The following is a 19,343-nucleotide window of genomic DNA, read 5'->3' as shown; positions in this document are numbered from 1 at the left end:
CATCTATTTAGCAAATGCCCTTGTTATCAACAGCAGCCTTTTAAACTCACCTGAGCTAACAGGTATGTGAGCTGGTTACTCTGCTGCGCTTAAAATTTCTCTTTTGGTTTGCTACAATGCCTTTTCTGAAACGTTGTCTCCCTCTGCTGGAACACTGACTTCTTTCATTTAATGCCTGCAGACTATAAAAGAGAAACCAACCCAAAAAGTTTGGTTGATTAGTCTGTGGCATTCTTTTAAACTGTTGCTTATGGCGGTCTCTGTGAGCTTCTCAGTGACATTCAGCCATCCAGGTATCCCGCCTGCAGTAGACGGAATGTGGCAATGGAACGCTGGCTGCGCGTGTCATAATAGGCTCTGAGCCTTTATATACCTGCGCACAGCAGCAGCCACCTTCAGTCTGCTGCTGGACAGCCAGCAGCAGCAGCAGCAGGAGAGGTAATTAATCAGCAACCCTCCTGCTAAGGGTAGACAGCTGCTCGTTCCACCCCCCCCCCCCCCCCGCCTTAATTGGTTCTCCTCCCTTCCAACGGTGTTGAGGCGGGTGGGAACAGCCGGGGGTTGAGGGTACTGTGCTAAAAGAGGTGGAGTTATGCAGATCTAAAACGCGTGGATTGCAGCAGCAGCAAGCCGAAAAGTGCAGGCATGTGAGGGATCTAGAGGTTGACAGCATGTCTTCTTAACAGGAGTCCAGGTGGCCATCTCCACAAATGGACTTTTCAGAATCCTTGGGTGGCACCGTAGTCGGAAACCAATTCTGGTTATCGCTTCTCGGCCTTTTGGCTAAGATCAAGTGTAGTATCTGTTCTTATCAGTTTAATATCTGATACGTCCCCTATCTGGGGACCATATATTAAATGGATTTTTAGAACAGGGAGATGGAAAAAGAGCTTGCTCTGTCCACTCCACGCATTGACCTGGTATTGCAGTATCTCCAGGACCGGTGCACCCCTTCTTTAATGCAGTTTCTAAAATCAGAAAGAATTGAATTCAATGCTTTTTGTTCATTTTGCTTGTTTGTCGGATTTTGGGATGGACTCTTTGGCTTTGCTTTTCTTCTCCTCATTGGATTTTTCATGTTAAAAGTTGCAGAAGCCAGATGACAAGCTCATTTTGGTTCAACTTCAGCAACTGTGCATTGCATTGCCATGTAATGTAATGTAATGCAATGCTATCTATCTAGCTCTCCCTCTATACTTCCTTTTGGATAAACAGACATATTAGGCAAGCATTTTGGAGCTTTCACCTAAATAACTACAGGTGGTGAGATAAGCTGCACAATATAATTGACCTTTCAGTATATTGTTGCACACACACCATCTATTTAGCAAATGCCCTTGTTATCAACAGCAGCCTTTTAAACTCACCTGAGCTAACAGGTATGTGAGCTGGTTACTCTGCTGCGCTTAAAATTTCTTTTTTGGTTTGCTACAATGCCTTTTCTGAAACGTTGTCTCCCTCTGCTGGAACACTGACTTCTTTCATTTAATGCCTGCAGACTATAAAAGAGAAACCAACCCAAAAAGTTTGGTTGATTAGTCTGTGGCATTCTTTTAAACTGTTGCTTATGGCGGTCTCTGTGAGCTTCTCAGTGACATTCAGCCATCCAGGTATCCCGCCTGCAGTAGACGGAATGTGGCAATGGAACGCTGGCTGCGCGTGTCATAATAGGCTCTGAGCCTTTATATACCTGCGCACAGCAGCAGCCACCTTCAGTCTGCTGCTGGACAGCGAGCAGCAGCAGCAGGAGAGGTAATTAATCAGCAATCCTCCTGCTAAGGGTAGACAGCTGCTCGTTCCACCCCCCCCCCCGCCTTAATTGGTTCTCCTCCCTTCCAACGGTGTTGAGGCGGGTGGGAACAGCCGGGGGTTGAGGGTACTGTGCTAAAAGAGGTGGAGTTATGCAGATCTAAAACGCGTGGATTGCAGCAGCAGCAAGCCGAAAAGTGCAGGCATGTGAGGGATCTAGAGGTTGACAGCATGTCTTCTTAACGGGAGTCCAGGTGGCCATCTCCACAAATGGACTTTTCAGAATCCTTGGGTGGCACCGTAGTCGGAAACCAATCCTGGTTATCGCTTCTCGGCCTTTTGGCTAAGATCAAGTGTAGTATCTGTTCTTATCAGTTTAATATCTGATACGTCCCCTATCTGGGGACCATATATTAAATGGATTTTTAGAACAGGGAGATGGAAAAAGAGCTTGCTCTGTCCACTCCACGCATTGACCTGGTATTGCAGTATCTCCAGGACCGGTGCACCCCTTCTTTAATGCAGTTTCTAAAATCAGAAAGAATTGAATTCAATGCTTTTTGTTCATTTTGCTTGTTTGTCGGATTTTGGGATGGACTCTTTGGCTTTGCTTTTCTTCTCCTCATTGGATTTTTCATGTTAAAAGTTGCAGAAGCCAGATGACAAGCTCATTTTGGTTCAACTTCAGCAACTGTGCATTGCATTGCCATGTAATGTAATGTAATGCAATGCTATCTATCTAGCTCTCCCTCTATACTTCCTTTTGGATAAACAGACATATTAGGCAAGCATTTTGGAGCTTTCACCTAAATAACTACAGGTGGTGAGATAAGCTGCACAATATAATTGACCTTTCAGTATATTGTTGCACACACACCATCTATTTAGCAAATGCCCTTGTTATCAACAGCAGCCTTTTAAACTCACCTGAGCTAACAGGTATGTGAGCTGGTTACTCTGCTGCGCTTAAAATTTCTTTTTTGGTTTGCTACAATGCCTTTTCTGAAACGTTGTCTCCCTCTGCTGGAACACTGACTTCTTTCATTTAATGCCTGCAGACTATAAAAGAGAAACCAACCCAAAAAGTTTGGTTGATTAGTCTGTGGCATTCTTTTAAACTGTTGCTTATGGCGGTCTCTGTGAGCTTCTCAGTGACATTCAGCCATCCAGGTATCCCGCCTGCAGTAGACGGAATGTGGCAATGGAACGCTGGCTGCGCGTGTCATAATAGGCTCTGAGCCTTTATATACCTGCGCACAGCAGCAGCCACCTTCAGTCTGCTGCTGGACAGCCAGCAGCAGCAGCAGCAGGAGAGGTAATTAATCAGCAACCCTCCTGCTAAGGGTAGACAGCTGCTCGTTCCACCCCCCCCCCGCCTTAATTGGTTCTCCTCCCTTCCAACGGTGTTGAGGCGGGTGGGAACAGCCGGGGGTTGAGGGTACTGTGCTAAAAGAGGTGGAGTTATGCAGATCTAAAACGCGTGGATTGCAGCAGCAGCAAGCCGAAAAGTGCAGGCATGTGAGGGATCTAGAGGTTGACAGCATGTCTTCTTAACGGGAGTCCAGGTGGCCATCTCCACAAATGGACTTTTCAGAATCCTTGGGTGGCACCGTAGTCGGAAACCAATTCTGGTTATCGCTTCTCGGCCTTTTGGCTAAGATCAAGTGTAGTATCTGTTCTTATCAGTTTAATATCTGATACGTCCCCTATCTGGGGACCATATATTAAATGGATTTTTAGAACAGGGAGATGGAAAAAGAGCTTGCTCTGTCCACTCCACGCATTGACCTGGTATTGCAGTATCTCCAGGACCGGTGCACCCCTTCTTTAATGCAGTTTCTAAAATCAGAAAGAATTGAATTCAATGCTTTTTGTTCATTTTGCTTGTTGTCGGATTTTGGGATGGACTCTTTGGCTTTGCTTTTCTTCTCCTCATTGGATTTTTCATGTTAAAAGTTGCAGAAGCCAGATGACAAGCTCATTTTGGTTCAACTTCAGCAACTGTGCATTGCATTGCCATGTAATGTAATGTAATGCAATGCTATCTATCTAGCTCTCCCTCTATACTTCCTTTTGGATAAACAGACATATTAGGCAAGCATTTTGGAGCTTTCACCTAAATAACTACAGTTGGTGAGATAAGCTGCACAATATAATTGACCTTTCAGTATATTGTTGCACACACACCATCTATTTAGCAAATGCCCTTGTTATCAACAGCAGCCTTTTAAACTCACCTGAGCTAACAGGTATGTGAGCTGGTTACTCTGCTGCGCTTAAAATTTCTTTTTTGGTTTGCTACAATGCCTTTTCTGAAACGTTGTCTCCCTCTGCTGGAACACTGACTTCTTTCATTTAATGCCTGCAGACTATAAAAGAGAAACCAACCCAGAAAGTTTGGTTGATTAGTCTGTGGCATTCTTTTAAACTGTTGCTTATGGCGGTCTCTGTGAGCTTCTCAGTGACATTCAGCCATCCAGGTATCCCGCCTGCAGTAGACGGAATGTGGCAATGGAACGCTGGCTGCGCGTGTCATAATAGGCTCTGAGCCTTTATATACCTGCGCACAGCAGCAGCCACCTTCAGTCTGCTGCTGGACAGCCAGCAGCAGCAGCAGCAGGAGAGGTAATTAATCAGCAACCCTCCTGCTAAGGGTAGACAGCTGCTCGTTCCACCCCCCCCCCCGCCTTAATTGGTTCTCCTCCCTTCCAACGGTGTTGAGGCGGGTGGGAACAGCCGGGGGTTGAGGGTACTGTGCTAAAAGAGGTGGAGTTATGCAGATCTAAAACGCGTGGATTGCAGCAGCAGCAAGCCGAAAAGTGCAGGCATGTGAGGGATCTAGAGGTTGACAGCATGTCTTCTTAACGGGAGTCCAGGTGGCCATCTCCACAAATGGACTTTTCAGAATCCTTGGGTGGCACCGTAGTCGGAAACCAATTCTGGTTATCGCTTCTCGGCCTTTTGGCTAAGATCAAGTGTAGTATCTGTTCTTATCAGTTTAATATCTGATACGTCCCCTATCTGGGGACCATATATTAAATGGATTTTTAGAACAGGGAGATGGAAAAAGAGCTTGCTCTGTCCACTCCACGCATTGACCTGGTATTGCAGTATCTCCAGGACCGGTGCACCCCTTCTTTAATGCAGTTTCTAAAATCAGAAAGAATTGAATTCAATGCTTTTTGTTCATTTTGCTTGTTGTCGGATTTTGGGATGGACTCTTTGGCTTTGCTTTTCTTCTCCTCATTGGATTTTTCATGTTAAAAGTTGCAGAAGCCAGATGACAAGCTCATTTTGGTTCAACTTCAGCAACTGTGCATTGCATTGCCATGTAATGTAATGTAATGCAATGCTATCTATCTAGCTCTCCCTCTATACTTCCTTTTGGATAAACAGACATATTAGGCAAGCATTTTGGAGCTTTCACCTAAATAACTACAGGTGGTGAGATAAGCTGCACAATATAATTGACCTTTCAGTATATTGTTGCACACACACCATCTATTTAGCAAATGCCCTTGTTATCAACAGCAGCCTTTTAAACTCACCTGAGCTAACAGGTATGTGAGCTGGTTACTCTGCTGCGCTTAAAATTTCTTTTTTGGTTTGCTACAATGCCTTTTCTGAAACGTTGTCTCCCTCTGCTGGAACACTGACTTCTTTCATTTAATGCCTGCAGACTATAAAAGAGAAACCAACCCAAAAAGTTTGGTTGATTAGTCTGTGGCATTCTTTTAAACTGTTGCTTATGGCGGTCTCTGTGAGCTTCTCAGTGACATTCAGCCATCCAGGTATCCCGCCTGCAGTAGACGGAATGTGGCAATGGAACGCTGGCTGCGCGTGTCATAATAGGCTCTGAGCCTTTATATACCTGCGCACAGCAGCAGCCACCTTCAGTCTGCTGCTGGACAGCCAGCAGCAGCAGCAGCAGGAGAGGTAATTAATCAGCAACCCTCCTGCTAAGGGTAGACAGCTGCTCGTTCCACCCCCCCCCCCCGCCTTAATTGGTTCTCCTCCCTTCCAACGGTGTTGAGGCGGGTGGGAACAGCCGGGGGTTGAGGGTACTGTGCTAAAAGAGGTGGAGTTATGCAGATCTAAAACGCGTGGATTGCAGCAGCAGCAAGCCGAAAAGTGCAGGCATGTGAGGGATCTAGAGGTTGACAGCATGTCTTCTTAACGGGAGTCCAGGTGGCCATCTCCACAAATGGACTTTTCAGAATCCTTGGGTGGCACCGTAGTCGGAAACCAATTCTGGTTATCGCTTCTCGGCCTTTTGGCTAAGATCAAGTGTAGTATCTGTTCTTATCAGTTTAATATCTGATACGTCCCCTATCTGGGGACCATATATTAAATGGATTTTTAGAACAGGGAGATGGAAAAAGAGCTTGCTCTGTCCACTCCACGCATTGACCTGGTATTGCAGTATCTCCAGGACCGGTGCACCCCTTCTTTAATGCAGTTTCTAAAATCAGAAAGAATTGAATTCAATGCTTTTTGTTCATTTTGCTTGTTTGTCGGATTTTGGGATGGACTCTTTGGCTTTGATTTTCTTCTCCTCATTGGATTTTTCATGTTAAAAGTTGCAGAAGCCAGATGACAAGCTCATTTTGGTTCAACTTCAGCAACTGTGCATTGCATTGCCATGTAATGTAATGTAATGCAATGCTATCTATCTAGCTCTCCCTCTATACTTCCTTTTGGATAAACAGACATATTAGGCAAGCATTTTGGAGCTTTCACCTAAATAACTACAGGTGGTGAGATAAGCTGCACAATATAATTGACCTTTCAGTATATTGTTGCACACACACCATCTATTTAGCAAATGCCCTTGTTATCAACAGCAGCCTTTTAAACTCACCTGAGCTAACAGGTATGTGAGCTGGTTACTCTGCTGCGCTTAAAATTTCTTTTTTGGTTTGCTACAATGCCTTTTCTGAAACGTTGTCTCCCTCTGCTGGAACACTGACTTCTTTCATTTAATGCCTGCAGACTATAAAAGAGAAACCAACCCAAAAAGTTTGGTTGATTAGTCTGTGGCATTCTTTTAAACTGTTGCTTATGGCGGTCTCTGTGAGCTTCTCAGTGACATTCAGCCATCCAGGTATCCCGCCTGCAGTAGACGGAATGTGGCAAAGGAACGCTGGCTGCGCGTGTCATAATAGGCTCTGAGCCTTTATATACCTGCGCACAGCAGCAGCCACCTTCAGTCTGCTGCTGGACAGCCAGCAGCAGCAGCAGCAGGAGAGGTAATTAATCAGCAACCCTCCTGCTAAGGGTAGACAGCTGCTCGTTCCACCCCCCCCCCCGCCTTAATTGGTTCTCCTCCCTTCCAACGGTGTTGAGGCGGGTGGGAACAGCCGGGGGTTGAGGGTACTGTGCTAAAAGAGGTGGAGTTATGCAGATCTAAAACGCGTGGATTGCAGCAGCAGCAAGCCGAAAAGTGCAGGCATGTGAGGGATCTAGAGGTTGACAGCATGTCTTCTTAACGGGAGTCCAGGTGGCCATCTCCACAAATGGACTTTTCAGAATCCTTGGGTGGCACCGTAGTCGGAAACCAATTCTGGTTATCGCTTCTCGGCCTTTTGGCTAAGATCAAGTGTAGTATCTGTTCTTATCAGTTTAATATCTGATACGTCCCCTATCTGGGGACCATATATTAAATGGATTTTTAGAACAGGGAGATGGAAAAAGAGCTTGCTCTGTCCACTCCACGCATTGACCTGGTATTGCAGTATCTCCAGGACCGGTGCACCCCTTCTTTAATGCAGTTTCTAAAATCAGAAAGAATTGAATTCAATGCTTTTTGTTCATTTTGCTTGTTTGTCGGATTTTGGGATGGACTCTTTGGCTTTGCTTTTCTTCTCCTCATTGGATTTTTCATGTTAAAAGTTGCAGAAGCCAGATGACAAGCTCATTTTGGTTCAACTTCAGCAACTGTGCATTGCATTGCCATGTAATGTAATGTAATGCAATGCTATCTATCTAGCTCTCCCTCTATACTTCCTTTTGGATAAACAGACATATTAGGCAAGCATTTTGGAGCTTTCACCTAAATAACTACAGGTGGTGAGATAAGCTGCACAATATAATTGACCTTTCAGTATATTGTTGCACACACACCATCTATTTAGCAAATGCCCTTGTTATCAACAGCAGCCTTTTAAACTCACCTGAGCTAACAGGTATGTGAGCTGGTTACTCTGCTGCGCTTAAAATTTCTTTTTTGGTTTGCTACAATGCCTTTTCTGAAACGTTGTCTCCCTCTGCTGGAACACTGACTTCTTTCATTTAATGCCTGCAGACTATAAAAGAGAAACCAACCCAAAAAGTTTGGTTGATTAGTCTGTGGCATTCTTTTAAACTGTTGCTTATGGCGGTCTCTGTGAGCTTCTCAGTGACATTCAGCCATCCAGGTATCCCGCCTGCAGTAGACGGAATGTGGCAATGGAACGCTGGCTGCGCGTGTCATAATAGGCTCTGAGCCTTTATATACCTGCGCACAGCAGCAGCCACCTTCAGTCTGCTGCTGGACAGCCAGCAGCAGCAGCAGCAGGAGAGGTAATTAATCAGCAACCCTCCTGCTAAGGGTAGACAGCTGCTCGTTCCACCCCCCCCCCGCCTTAATTGGTTCTCCTCCCTTCCAACGGTGTTGAGGCGGGTGGGAACAGCCGGGGGTTGAGGGTACTGTGCTAAAAGAGGTGGAGTTATGCAGATCTAAAACGCGTGGATTGCAGCAGCAGCAAGCCGAAAAGTGCAGGCATGTGAGGGATCTAGAGGTTGACAGCATGTCTTCTTAACGGGAGTCCAGGTGGCCATCTCCACAAATGGACTTTTCAGAATCCTTGGGTGGCACCGTAGTCGGAAACCAATTCTGGTTATCGCTTCTCGGCCTTTTGGCTAAGATCAAGTGTAGTATCTGTTCTTATCAGTTTAATATCTGATACGTCCCCTATCTGGGGACCATATATTAAATGGATTTTTAGAACAGGGAGATGGAAAAAGAGCTTGCTCTGTCCACTCCACGCATTGACCTGGTATTGCAGTATCTCCAGGACCGGTGCACCCCTTCTTTAATGCAGTTTCTAAAATCAGAAAGAATTGAATTCAATGCTTTTTGTTCATTTTGCTTGTTTGTCGGATTTTGGGATGGACTCTTTGGCTTTGCTTTTCTTCTCCTCATTGGATTTTTCATGTTAAAAGTTGCAGAAGCCAGATGACAAGCTCATTTTGGTTCAACTTCAGCAACTGTGCATTGCATTGCCATGTAATGTAATGTAATGCAATGCTATCTATCTAGCTCTCCCTCTATACTTCCTTTTGGATAAACAGACATATTAGGCAAGCATTTTGGAGCTTTCACCTAAATAACTACAGGTGGTGAGATAAGCTGCACAATATAATTGACCTTTCAGTATATTGTTGCACACACACCATCTATTTAGCAAATGCCCTTGTTATCAACAGCAGCCTTTTAAACTCACCTGAGCTAACAGGTATGTGAGCTGGTTACTCTGCTGCGCTTAAAATTTCTTTTTTGGTTTGCTACAATGCCTTTTCTGAAACGTTGTCTCCCTCTGCTGGAACACTGACTTCTTTCATTTAATGCCTGCAGACTATAAAAGAGAAACCAACCCAAAAAGTTTGGTTGATTAGTCTGTGGCATTCTTTTAAACTGTTGCTTATGGCGGTCTCTGTGAGCTTCTCAGTGACATTCAGCCATCCAGGTATCCCGCCTGCAGTAGACGGAATGTGGCAATGGAACGCTGGCTGCGCGTGTCATAATAGGCTCTGAGCCTTTATATACCTGCGCACAGCAGCAGCCACCTTCAGTCTGCTGCTGGACAGCCAGCAGCAGCAGCAGCAGGAGAGGTAATTAATCAGCAACCCTCCTGCTAAGGGTAGACAGCTGCTCGTTCCACCCCCCCCCCACCTTAATTGGTTCTCCTCCCTTCCAACGGTGTTGAGGCGGGTGGGAACAGCCGGGGGTTGAGGGTACTGTGCTAAAAGAGGTGGAGTTATGCAGATCTAAAACGCGTGGATTGCAGCAGCAGCAAGCCGAAAAGTGCAGGCATGTGAGGGATCTAGAGGTTGACAGCATGTCTTCTTAACGGGAGTCCAGGTGGCCAACTCCACAAATGGACTTTTCAGAATCCTTGGGTGGCACCGTAGTCGGAAACCAATTCTGGTTATCGCTTCTCGGCCTTTTGGCTAAGATCAAGTGTAGTATCTGTTCTTATCAGTTTAATATCTGATACGTCCCCTATCTGGGGACCATATATTAAATGGATTTTTAGAACAGGGAGATGGAAAAAGAGCTTGCTCTGTCCACTCCACGCATTGACCTGGTATTGCAGTATCTCCAGGACCGGTGCACCCCTTCTTTAATGCAGTTTCTAAAATCAGAAAGAATTGAATTCAATGCTTTTTGTTCATTTTGCTTGTTTGTCGGATTTTGGGATGGACTCTTTGGCTTTGCTTTTCTTCTCCTCATTGGATTTTTCATGTTAAAAGTTGCAGAAGCCAGATGACAAGCTCATTTTGGTTCAACTTCAGCAACTGTGCATTGCATTGCCATGTAATGTAATGTAATGCAATGCTATCTATCTAGCTCTCCCTCTATACTTCCTTTTGGATAAACAGACATATTAGGCAAGCATTTTGGAGCTTTCACCTAAATAACTACAGGTGGTGAGATAAGCTGCACAATATAATTGACCTTTCAGTATATTGTTGCACACACACCATCTATTTAGCAAATGCCCTTGTTATCAACAGCAGCCTTTTAAACTCACCTGAGCTAACAGGTATGTGAGCTGGTTACTCTGCTGCGCTTAAAATTTCTTTTTTGGTTTGCTACAATGCCTTTTCTGAAACGTTGTCTCCCTCTGCTGGAACACTGACTTCTTTCATTTAATGCCTGCAGACTATAAAAGAGAAACCAACCCAAAAAGTTTGGTTGATTAGTCTGTGGCATTCTTTTAAACTGTTGCTTATGGCGGTCTCTGTGAGCTTCTCAGTGACATTCAGCCATCCAGGTATCCCGCCTGCAGTAGACGGAATGTGGCAATGGAACGCTGGCTGCGCGTGTCATAATAGGCTCTGAGCCTTTATATACCTGCGCACAGCAGCAGCCACCTTCAGTCTGCTGCTGGACAGCCAGCAGCAGCAGCAGCAGGAGAGGTAATTAATCAGCAACCCTCCTGCTAAGGGTAGACAGCTGCTCGTTCCACCCCCCCCCCACCTTAATTGGTTCTCCTCCCTTCCAACGGTGTTGAGGCGGGTGGGAACAGCCGGGGGTTGAGGGTACTGTGCTAAAAGAGGTGGAGTTATGCAGATCTAAAACGCGTGGATTGCAGCAGCAGCAAGCCGAAAAGTGCAGGCATGTGAGGGATCTAGAGGTTGACAGCATGTCTTCTTAACGGGAGTCCAGGTGGCCATCTCCACAAATGGACTTTTCAGAATCCTTGGGTGGCACCGTAGTCGGAAACCAATTCTGGTTATCGCTTCTCGGCCTTTTGGCTAAGATCAAGTGTAGTATCTGTTCTTATCAGTTTAATATCTGATACGTCCCCTATCTGGGGACCATATATTAAATGGATTTTTAGAACAGGGAGATGGAAAAAGAGCTTGCTCTGTCCACTCCACGCATTGACCTGGTATTGCAGTATCTCCAGGACCGGTGCACCCCTTCTTTAATGCAGTTTCTAAAATCAGAAAGAATTGAATTCAATGCTTTTTGTTCATTTTGTTTGTTTGTCGGATTTTGGGATGGACTCTTTGGCTTTGCTTTTCTTCTCCTCATTGGATTTTTCATGTTAAAAGTTGCAGAAGCCAGATGACAAGCTCATTTTGGTTCAACTTCAGCAACTGTGCATTGCATTGCCATGTAATGTAATGTAATGCAATGCTATCTATCTAGCTCTCCCTCTATACTTCCTTTTGGATAAACAGACATATTAGGCAAGCATTTTGGAGCTTTCACCTAAATAACTACAGGTGGTGAGATAAGCTGCACAATATAATTGACCTTTCAGTATATTGTTGCACACACACCATCTATTTAGCAAATGCCCTTGTTATCAACAGCAGCCTTTTAAACTCACCTGAGCTAACAGGTATGTGAGCTGGTTACTCTGCTGCGCTTAAAATTTCTTTTTTGGTTTGCTACAATGCCTTTTCTGAAACGTTGTCTCCCTCTGCTGGAACACTGACTTCTTTCATTTAATGCCTGCAGACTATAAAAGAGAAACCAACCCAAAAAGTTTGGTTGATTAGTCTGTGGCATTCTTTTAAACTGTTGCTTATGGCGGTCTCTGTGAGCTTCTCAGTGACATTCAGCCATCCAGGTATCCCGCCTGCAGTAGACGGAATGTGGCAATGGAACGCTGGCTGCGCGTGTCATAATAGGCTCTGAGCCTTTATATACCTGCGCACAGCAGCAGCCACCTTCAGTCTGCTGCTGGACAGCCAGCAGCAGCAGCAGCAGGAGAGGTAATTAATCAGCAACCCTCCTGCTAAGGGTAGACAGCTGCTCGTTCCACCCCCCCCCCGCCTTAATTGGTTCTCCTCCCTTCCAACGGTGTTGAGGCGGGTGGGAACAGCCGGGGGTTGAGGGTACTGTGCTAAAAGAGGTGGAGTTATGCAGATCTAAAACGCGTGGATTGCAGCAGCAGCAAGCCGAAAAGTGCAGGCATGTGAGGGATCTAGAGGTTGACAGCATGTCTTCTTAACGGGAGTCCAGGTGGCCATCTCCACAAATGGACTTTTCAGAATCCTTGGGTGGCACCGTAGTCGGAAACCAATTCTGGTTATCGCTTCTCGGCCTTTTGGCTAAGATCAAGTGTAGTATCTGTTCTTATCAGTTTAATATCTGATACGTCCCCTATCTGGGGACCATATATTAAATGGATTTTTAGAACAGGGAGATGGAAAAAGAGCTTGCTCTGTCCACTCCACGCATTGACCTGGTATTGCAGTATCTCCAGGACCGGTGCACCCCTTCTTTAATGCAGTTTCTAAAATCAGAAAGAATTGAATTCAATGCTTTTTGTTCATTTTGCTTGTTTGTCGGATTTTGGGATGGACTCTTTGGCTTTGCTTTTCTTCTCCTCATTGGATTTTTCATGTTAAAAGTTGCAGAAGCCAGATGACAAGCTCATTTTGGTTCAACTTCAGCAACTGTGCATTGCATTGCCATGTAATGTAATGTAATGCAATGCTATCTATCTAGCTCTCCCTCTATACTTCCTTTTGGATAAACAGACATATTAGGCAAGCATTTTGGAGCTTTCACCTAAATAACTACAGGTGGTGAGATAAGCTGCACAATATAATTGACCTTTCAGTATATTGTTGCACACACACCATCTATTTAGCAAATGCCCTTGTTATCAACAGCAGCCTTTTAAACTCACCTGAGCTAACAGGTATGTGAGCTGGTTACTCTGCTGCGCTTAAAATTTCTTTTTTGGTTTGCTACAATGCCTTTTCTGAAACGTTGTCTCCCTCTGCTGGAACACTGACTTCTTTCATTTAATGCCTGCAGACTATAAAAGAGAAACCAACCCAAAAAGTTTGGTTGATTAGTCTGTGGCATTCTTTTAAACTGTTGCTTATGGCGGTCTCTGTGAGCTTCTCAGTGACATTCAGCCATCCAGGTATCCCGCCTGCAGTAGACGGAATGTGGCAATGGAACGCTGGCTGCGCGTGTCATAATAGGCTCTGAGCCTTTATATACCTGCGCACAGCAGCAGCCACCTTCAGTCTGCTGCTGGACAGCCAGCAGCAGCAGCAGCAGGAGAGGTAATTAATCAGCAACCCTCCTGCTAAGGGTAGACAGCTGCTCGTTCCACCCCCCCCCCCCGCCTTAATTGGTTCTCCTCCCTTCCAACGGTGTTGAGGCGGGTGGGAACAGCCGGGGGTTGAGGGTACTGTGCTAAAAGAGGTGGAGTTATGCAGATCTAAAACGCGTGGATTGCAGCAGCAGCAAGCCGAAAAGTGCAGGCATGTGAGGGATCTAGAGGTTGACAGCATGTCTTCTTAACGGGAGTCCAGGTGGCCATCTCCACAAATGGACTTTTCAGAATCCTTGGGTGGCACCGTAGTCGGAAACCAATTCTGGTTATCGCTTCTCGGCCTTTTGGCTAAGATCAAGTGTAGTATCTGTTCTTATCAGTTTAATATCTGATACGTCCCCTATCTGGGGACCATATATTAAATGGATTTTTAGAACAGGGAGATGGAAAAAGAGCTTGCTCTGTCCACTCCACGCATTGACCTGGTATTGCAGTATCTCCAGGACCGGTGCACCCCTTCTTTAATGCAGTTTCTAAAATCAGAAAGAATTGAATTCAATGCTTTTTGTTCATTTTGCTTGTTTGTCGGATTTTGGGATGGACTCTTTGGCTTTGCTTTTCTTCTCCTCATTGGATTTTTCATGTTAAAAGTTGCAGAAGCCAGATGACAAGCTCATTTTGGTTCAACTTCAGCAACTGTGCATTGCATTGCCATGTAATGTAATGTAATGCAATGCTATCTATCTAGCTCTCCCTCTATACTTCCTTTTGGATAAACAGACATATTAGGCAAGCATTTTGGAGCTTTCACCTAAATAACTACAGGTGGTGAGATAAGCTGCACAATATAATTGACCTTTCAGTATATTGTTGCACACACACCATCTATTTAGCAAATGCCCTTGTTATCAACAGCAGCCTTTTAAACTCACCTGAGCTAACAGGTATGTGAGCTGGTTACTCTGCTGCGCTTAAAATTTCTTTTTTGGTTTGCTACAATGCCTTTTCTGAAACGTTGTCTCCCTCTGCTGGAACACTGACTTCTTTCATTTAATGCCTGCAGACTATAAAAGAGAAACCAACCCAAAAAGTTTGGTTGATTAGTCTGTGGCATTCTTTTAAACTGTTGCTTATGGCGGTCTCTGTGAGCTTCTCAGTGACATTCAGCCATCCAGGTATCCCGCCTGCAGTAGACGGAATGTGGCAATGGAACGCTGGCTGCGCGTGTCATAATAGGCTCTGAGCCTTTATATACCTGCGCACAGCAGCAGCCACCTTCAGTCTGCTGCTGGACAGCCAGCAGCAGCAGCAGCAGGAGAGGTAATTAATCAGCAACCCTCCTGCTAAGGGTAGACAGCTGCTCGTTCCACCCCCCCCCCCCCCGCTTTAATTGGTTCTCCTCCCTTCCAACGGTGTTGAGGCGGGTGGGAACAGCCGGGGGTTGAGGGTACTGTGCTAAAAGAGGTGGAGTTATGCAGATCTAAAACGCGTGGATTGCAGCAGCAGCAAGCCGAAAAGTGCAGGCATGTGAGGGATCTAGAGGTTGACAGCATGTCTTCTTAACGGGAGTCCAGGTGGCCATCTCCACAAATGGACTTTTCAGAATCCTTGGGTGGCACCGTAGTCGGAAACCAATTCTGGTTATCGCTTCTCGGCCTTTTGGCTAAGATCAAGTGTAGTATCTGTTCTTATCAGTTTAATATCTGATACGTCCCCTATCTGGGGACCATATATTAAATGGATTTTTAGAACAGGGAGATGGAAAAAGAGCTTGCTCTGTCCACTCCACGCATTGACCTGGTATTGCAGTATCTCCAGGACCGGTGCACCCCTTCTTTAATGCAGTTTCTAAAATCAGAAAGAATTGAATTCAATGCTTTTTGTTCATTTTGCTTGTTTGTCGGATTTTGGGATGGACTCTTTGGCTTTGCTTTTCTTCTCCTCATTGGATTTTTCATGTTAAAAGTTGCAGAAGCCAGATGACAAGCTCATTTTGGTTCAACTTCAGCAACTGTGCATTGCATTGCCATGTAATGTAATGTAATGCAATGCTATCTATCTAGCTCTCCCTCTATACTTCCTTTTGGATAAACAGACATATTAGGCAAGCATTTTGGAGCTTTCACCTAAATAACTACAGGTGGTGAGATAAGCTGCACAATATAATTGACCTTTCAGTATATTGTTGCACACACACCATCTATTTAGCAAATGCCCTTGTTATCAACAGCAGCCTTTTAAACTCACCTGAGCTAACAGGTATGTGAGCTGGTTACTCTGCTGCGCTTAAAATTTCTTTTTTGGTTTGCTACAATGCCTTTTCTGAAACGTTGTCTCCCTCTGCTGGAACACTGACTTCTTTCATTTAATGCCTGCAGACTATAAAAGAGAAACCAACCCAAAAAGTTTGGTTGATTAGTCTGTGGCATTCTTTTAAACTGTTGCTTATGGCGGTCTCTGTGAGCTTCTCAGTGACATTCAGCCATCCAGGTATCCCGCCTGCAGTAGACGGAATGTGGCAATGGAACGCTGGCTGCGCGTGTCATAATAGGCTCTGAGCCTTTATATACCTGCGCACAGCAGCAGCCACCTTCAGTCTGCTGCTGGACAGCCAGCAGCAGCAGCAGCAGGAGAGGTAATTAATCAGCAACCCTCCTGCTAAGGGTAGACAGCTGCTCGTTCCACCCCCCCCCCCCGCCTTAATTGGTTCTCCTCCCTTCCAACGGTGTTGAGGCGGGTGGGAACAGCCGGGGGTTGAGGGTACTGTGCTAAAAGAGGTGGAGTTATGCAGATCTAAAACGCGTGGATTGCAGCAGCAGCAAGCCGAAAAGTGCAGGCATGTGAGGGATCTAGAGGTTGACAGCATGTCTTCTTAACGGGAGTCCAGGTGGCCATCTCCACAAATGGACTTTTCAGAATCCTTGGGTGGCACCGTAGTCGGAAACCAATTCTGGTTATCGCTTCTCGGCCTTTTGGCTAAGATCAAGTGTAGTATCTGTTCTTATCAGTTTAATATCTGATACGTCCCCTATCTGGGGACCATATATTAAATGGATTTTTAGAACAGGGAGATGGAAAAAGAGCTTGCTCTGTCCACTCCACGCATTGACCTGGTATTGCAGTATCTCCAGGACCGGTGCACCCCTTCTTTAATGCAGTTTCTAAAATCAGAAAGAATTGAATTCAATGCTTTTTGTTCATTTTGCTTGTTTGTCGGATTTTGGGATGGACTCTTTGGCTTTGCTTTTCTTCTCCTCATTGGATTTTTCATGTTAAAAGTTGCAGAAGCCAGATGACAAGCTCATTTTGGTTCAACTTCAGCAACTGTGCATTGCATTGCCATGTAATGTAATGTAATGCAATGCTATCTATCTAGCTCTCCCTCTATACTTCCTTTTGGATAAACAGACATATTAGGCAAGCATTTTGGAGCTTTCACCTAAATAACTACAGGTGGTGAGATAAGCTGCACAATATAATTGACCTTTCAGTATATTGTTGCACACACACCATCTATTTAGCAAATGCCCTTGTTATCAACAGCAGCCTTTTAAACTCACCTGAGCTAACAGGTATGTGAGCTGGTTACTCTGCTGCGCTTAAAATTTCTTTTTTGGTTTGCTACAATGCCTTTTCTGAAACGTTGTCTCCCTCTGCTGGAACACTGACTTCTTTCATTTAATGCCTGCAGACTATAAAAGAGAAACCAACCCAAAAAGTTTGGTTGATTAGTCTGTGGCATTCTTTTAAACTGTTGCTTATGGCGGTCTCTGTGAGCTTCTCAGTGACATTCAGCCATCCAGGTATCACGTCTGCAGTAGACGGAATGTGGCAATGGAACGCTGGCTGCGCGTGTCATAATAGGCTCTGAGCCTTTATATACCTGCGCACAGCAGCAGCCACCTTCAGTCTGCTGCTGGACAGCCAGCAGCAGCAGCAGCAGGAGAGGTAATTAATCAGCAATCCTCCTGCTAAGGGTAGACAGCTGCTCGTTCCACCCCCCCCCCGCCTTAATTGGTTCTCCTCCCTTCCAACGGTGTTGAGGCGGGTGGGAACAGCCGGGGGTTGAGGGTACTGTGCTAAAAGAGGTGGAGTTATACAGATCTAAAACGCGTGGATTGCAGCAGCAGCAAGCCGAAAAGTGCAGGCATGTGAGGGATCTAGAGGTTGACAGCATGTCTTCTTAACGGGAGTCCAGGTGGCCATCTCCACAAATGGACTTTTCAGAATCCTTGGGTGGCACCGTAGTCGGAAACCAATTCTGGTTATCGCTTCTCGGCCTTTTGGCTAAGATCAAGTGTAGTATCTGTTTTTATCAGTTTAATATCTGATACGTCCCCTATCTGGGGACCATATATTAAATGGATTTTTAGAACAGGGAGATGGAAAAAGGCTTGCTCTGTCCACTCCACGCATTGACCTGGTATTGCAGTATCTCCAGGACCGGTGCACCCCTTCTTTAATGCAGTTTCTAAAATCAGAAAGAATTGAATTCAATGCTTTTTGTTCATTTTGCTTGTTTGTCGGATTTTGGGATGGACTCTTTGGCTTTGCTTTTCTTCTCCTCATTGGATTTTTCATGTTAAATGTTGCAGAAGCCAGATGACAAGCTCATTTTGGTTCAACTTCAGCAACTGTGCATTGCATTGCCATGTAATGTAATGTAATGCAATGCTATCTATCTAGCTCTCCCTCTATACTTCCTTTTGGATAAACAGACATATTAGGCAAGCATTTTGGAGCTTTCACCTAAATAACTACAGGTGGTGAGATAAGCTGCACAATATAATTGACCTTTCAGTATATTGTTGCACACACACCATCTATTTAGCAAATGCCCTTGTTATCAACAGCAGCCTTTTAAACTCACCTGAGCTAACAGGTATGTGAGCTGGTTACTCTGCTGCGCTTAAAATTTCTTTTTTGGTTTGCTACAATGCCTTTTCTGAAACGTTGTCTCCCTCTGCTGGAACACTGACTTCTTTCATTTAATGCCTGCAGACTATAAAAGAGAAACCAACCCAAAAAGTTTGGTTGATTAGTCTGTGGCATTCTTTTAAACTGTTGCTTATGGCGGTCTCTGTGAGCTTCTCAGTGACATTCAGCCATCCAGGTATCCCGCCTGCAGTAGACGGAATGTGGCAATGGAACGCTGGCTGCGCGTGTCATAATAGGCTCTGAGCCTTTATATACCTGCGCACAGGAGCAGCCACCTTCAGTCTGCTGCTGGACAGCCAGCAGCAGCAGCAGCAGGAGAGGTAATTAATCAGCAACCCTCCTGCTAAGGGTAGACAGCTGCTCGTTCCACCCCCCCCCCCCCCGCCTTAATTGGTTCTCCTCCCTTCCAACGGTGTTGAGGCGGGTGGGAACAGCCGGGGGTTAAGGGTACTGTGCTAAAAGAGGTGGAGTTATGCAGATCTAAAACGCGTGGATTGCAGCAGCAGCAAGCCGAAAAGTGCAGGCATGTGAGGGATCTAGAGGTTGACAGCATGTCTTCTTAACGGGAGTCCAGGTGGCCATCTCCACAAATGGACTTTTCAGAATCCTTGGGTGGCACCGTAGTCGGAAATCAATTCTGGTTATCGCTTCTCGGCCTTTTGGCTAAGATCAAGTGTAGTATCTGTTCTTATCAGTTTAATATCTGATACGTCCCCTATCTGGGGACCATATATTAAATGGATTTTTAGAACAGGGAGATGGAAAAAGAGCTTGCTCTGTCCACTCCACGCATTGACCTGGTATTGCAGTATCTCCAGGACCGGTGCACCCCTTCTTTAATGCAGTTTCTAAAATCAG

General features: G+C 45.3%; 15 non-coding genes across 15 annotated transcripts; all 15 read left to right on the top strand.

Annotated features, from left to right (window-relative positions):
- The first annotated feature begins 763 nt into the window (after window positions 1-763).
- LOC141188754 (U2 spliceosomal RNA) lies at window positions 764-954 on the top strand. Its single transcript, XR_012262835.1, has one exon. It is a non-coding gene; the product is annotated as a U2 spliceosomal RNA (small nuclear RNA).
- A 1,118-nt stretch (window positions 955-2,072) lies between these two features.
- Window positions 2,073-2,263, top strand: LOC141188753 (U2 spliceosomal RNA). Its single transcript, XR_012262834.1, has one exon. It is a non-coding gene; the product is annotated as a U2 spliceosomal RNA (small nuclear RNA).
- A 1,120-nt stretch (window positions 2,264-3,383) lies between these two features.
- Window positions 3,384-3,574, top strand: LOC141188751 (U2 spliceosomal RNA). Its single transcript, XR_012262833.1, has one exon. It is a non-coding gene; the product is annotated as a U2 spliceosomal RNA (small nuclear RNA).
- A 1,120-nt stretch (window positions 3,575-4,694) lies between these two features.
- LOC141188750 (U2 spliceosomal RNA) lies at window positions 4,695-4,885 on the top strand. Its single transcript, XR_012262832.1, has one exon. It is a non-coding gene; the product is annotated as a U2 spliceosomal RNA (small nuclear RNA).
- A 1,121-nt stretch (window positions 4,886-6,006) lies between these two features.
- LOC141188748 (U2 spliceosomal RNA) lies at window positions 6,007-6,197 on the top strand. The gene has a single exon (XR_012262830.1). It is a non-coding gene; the product is annotated as a U2 spliceosomal RNA (small nuclear RNA).
- A 1,121-nt stretch (window positions 6,198-7,318) lies between these two features.
- On the top strand, window positions 7,319-7,509 carry LOC141188747 (U2 spliceosomal RNA). The gene has a single exon (XR_012262829.1). It is a non-coding gene; the product is annotated as a U2 spliceosomal RNA (small nuclear RNA).
- A 1,120-nt stretch (window positions 7,510-8,629) lies between these two features.
- Window positions 8,630-8,820, top strand: LOC141188746 (U2 spliceosomal RNA). Its single transcript, XR_012262828.1, has one exon. It is a non-coding gene; the product is annotated as a U2 spliceosomal RNA (small nuclear RNA).
- Window positions 8,821-9,940: 1,120 nt separating this feature from the next.
- Window positions 9,941-10,131, top strand: LOC141188745 (U2 spliceosomal RNA). The gene has a single exon (XR_012262827.1). It is a non-coding gene; the product is annotated as a U2 spliceosomal RNA (small nuclear RNA).
- Window positions 10,132-11,251: 1,120 nt separating this feature from the next.
- Window positions 11,252-11,442, top strand: LOC141188744 (U2 spliceosomal RNA). The gene has a single exon (XR_012262826.1). It is a non-coding gene; the product is annotated as a U2 spliceosomal RNA (small nuclear RNA).
- A 1,120-nt stretch (window positions 11,443-12,562) lies between these two features.
- LOC141188743 (U2 spliceosomal RNA) lies at window positions 12,563-12,753 on the top strand. Its single transcript, XR_012262825.1, has one exon. It is a non-coding gene; the product is annotated as a U2 spliceosomal RNA (small nuclear RNA).
- A 1,122-nt stretch (window positions 12,754-13,875) lies between these two features.
- Window positions 13,876-14,066, top strand: LOC141188742 (U2 spliceosomal RNA). Its single transcript, XR_012262824.1, has one exon. It is a non-coding gene; the product is annotated as a U2 spliceosomal RNA (small nuclear RNA).
- Window positions 14,067-15,190: 1,124 nt separating this feature from the next.
- LOC141188741 (U2 spliceosomal RNA) lies at window positions 15,191-15,381 on the top strand. The gene has a single exon (XR_012262823.1). It is a non-coding gene; the product is annotated as a U2 spliceosomal RNA (small nuclear RNA).
- Window positions 15,382-16,503: 1,122 nt separating this feature from the next.
- Window positions 16,504-16,694, top strand: LOC141188740 (U2 spliceosomal RNA). The gene has a single exon (XR_012262822.1). It is a non-coding gene; the product is annotated as a U2 spliceosomal RNA (small nuclear RNA).
- Window positions 16,695-17,814: 1,120 nt separating this feature from the next.
- LOC141185581 (U2 spliceosomal RNA) lies at window positions 17,815-18,004 on the top strand. Its single transcript, XR_012260231.1, has one exon. It is a non-coding gene; the product is annotated as a U2 spliceosomal RNA (small nuclear RNA).
- Window positions 18,005-19,128: 1,124 nt separating this feature from the next.
- LOC141188739 (U2 spliceosomal RNA) lies at window positions 19,129-19,319 on the top strand. Its single transcript, XR_012262821.1, has one exon. It is a non-coding gene; the product is annotated as a U2 spliceosomal RNA (small nuclear RNA).
- Window positions 19,320-19,343: the final 24 nt, after the last annotated feature.

This window comes from Phyllobates terribilis, unplaced genomic scaffold (genome assembly GCF_046119375.1).
Source record: "Phyllobates terribilis strain yellow unplaced genomic scaffold, ASM4611937v1 Scaffold_40__1_contigs__length_11209783, whole genome shotgun sequence".
Taxonomy (NCBI): domain Eukaryota; kingdom Metazoa; phylum Chordata; class Amphibia; order Anura; family Dendrobatidae; genus Phyllobates; species Phyllobates terribilis.
Note: the sequence above shows the minus strand (reverse complement) of the source record. Positions and strands in the feature narration are given on the sequence as shown.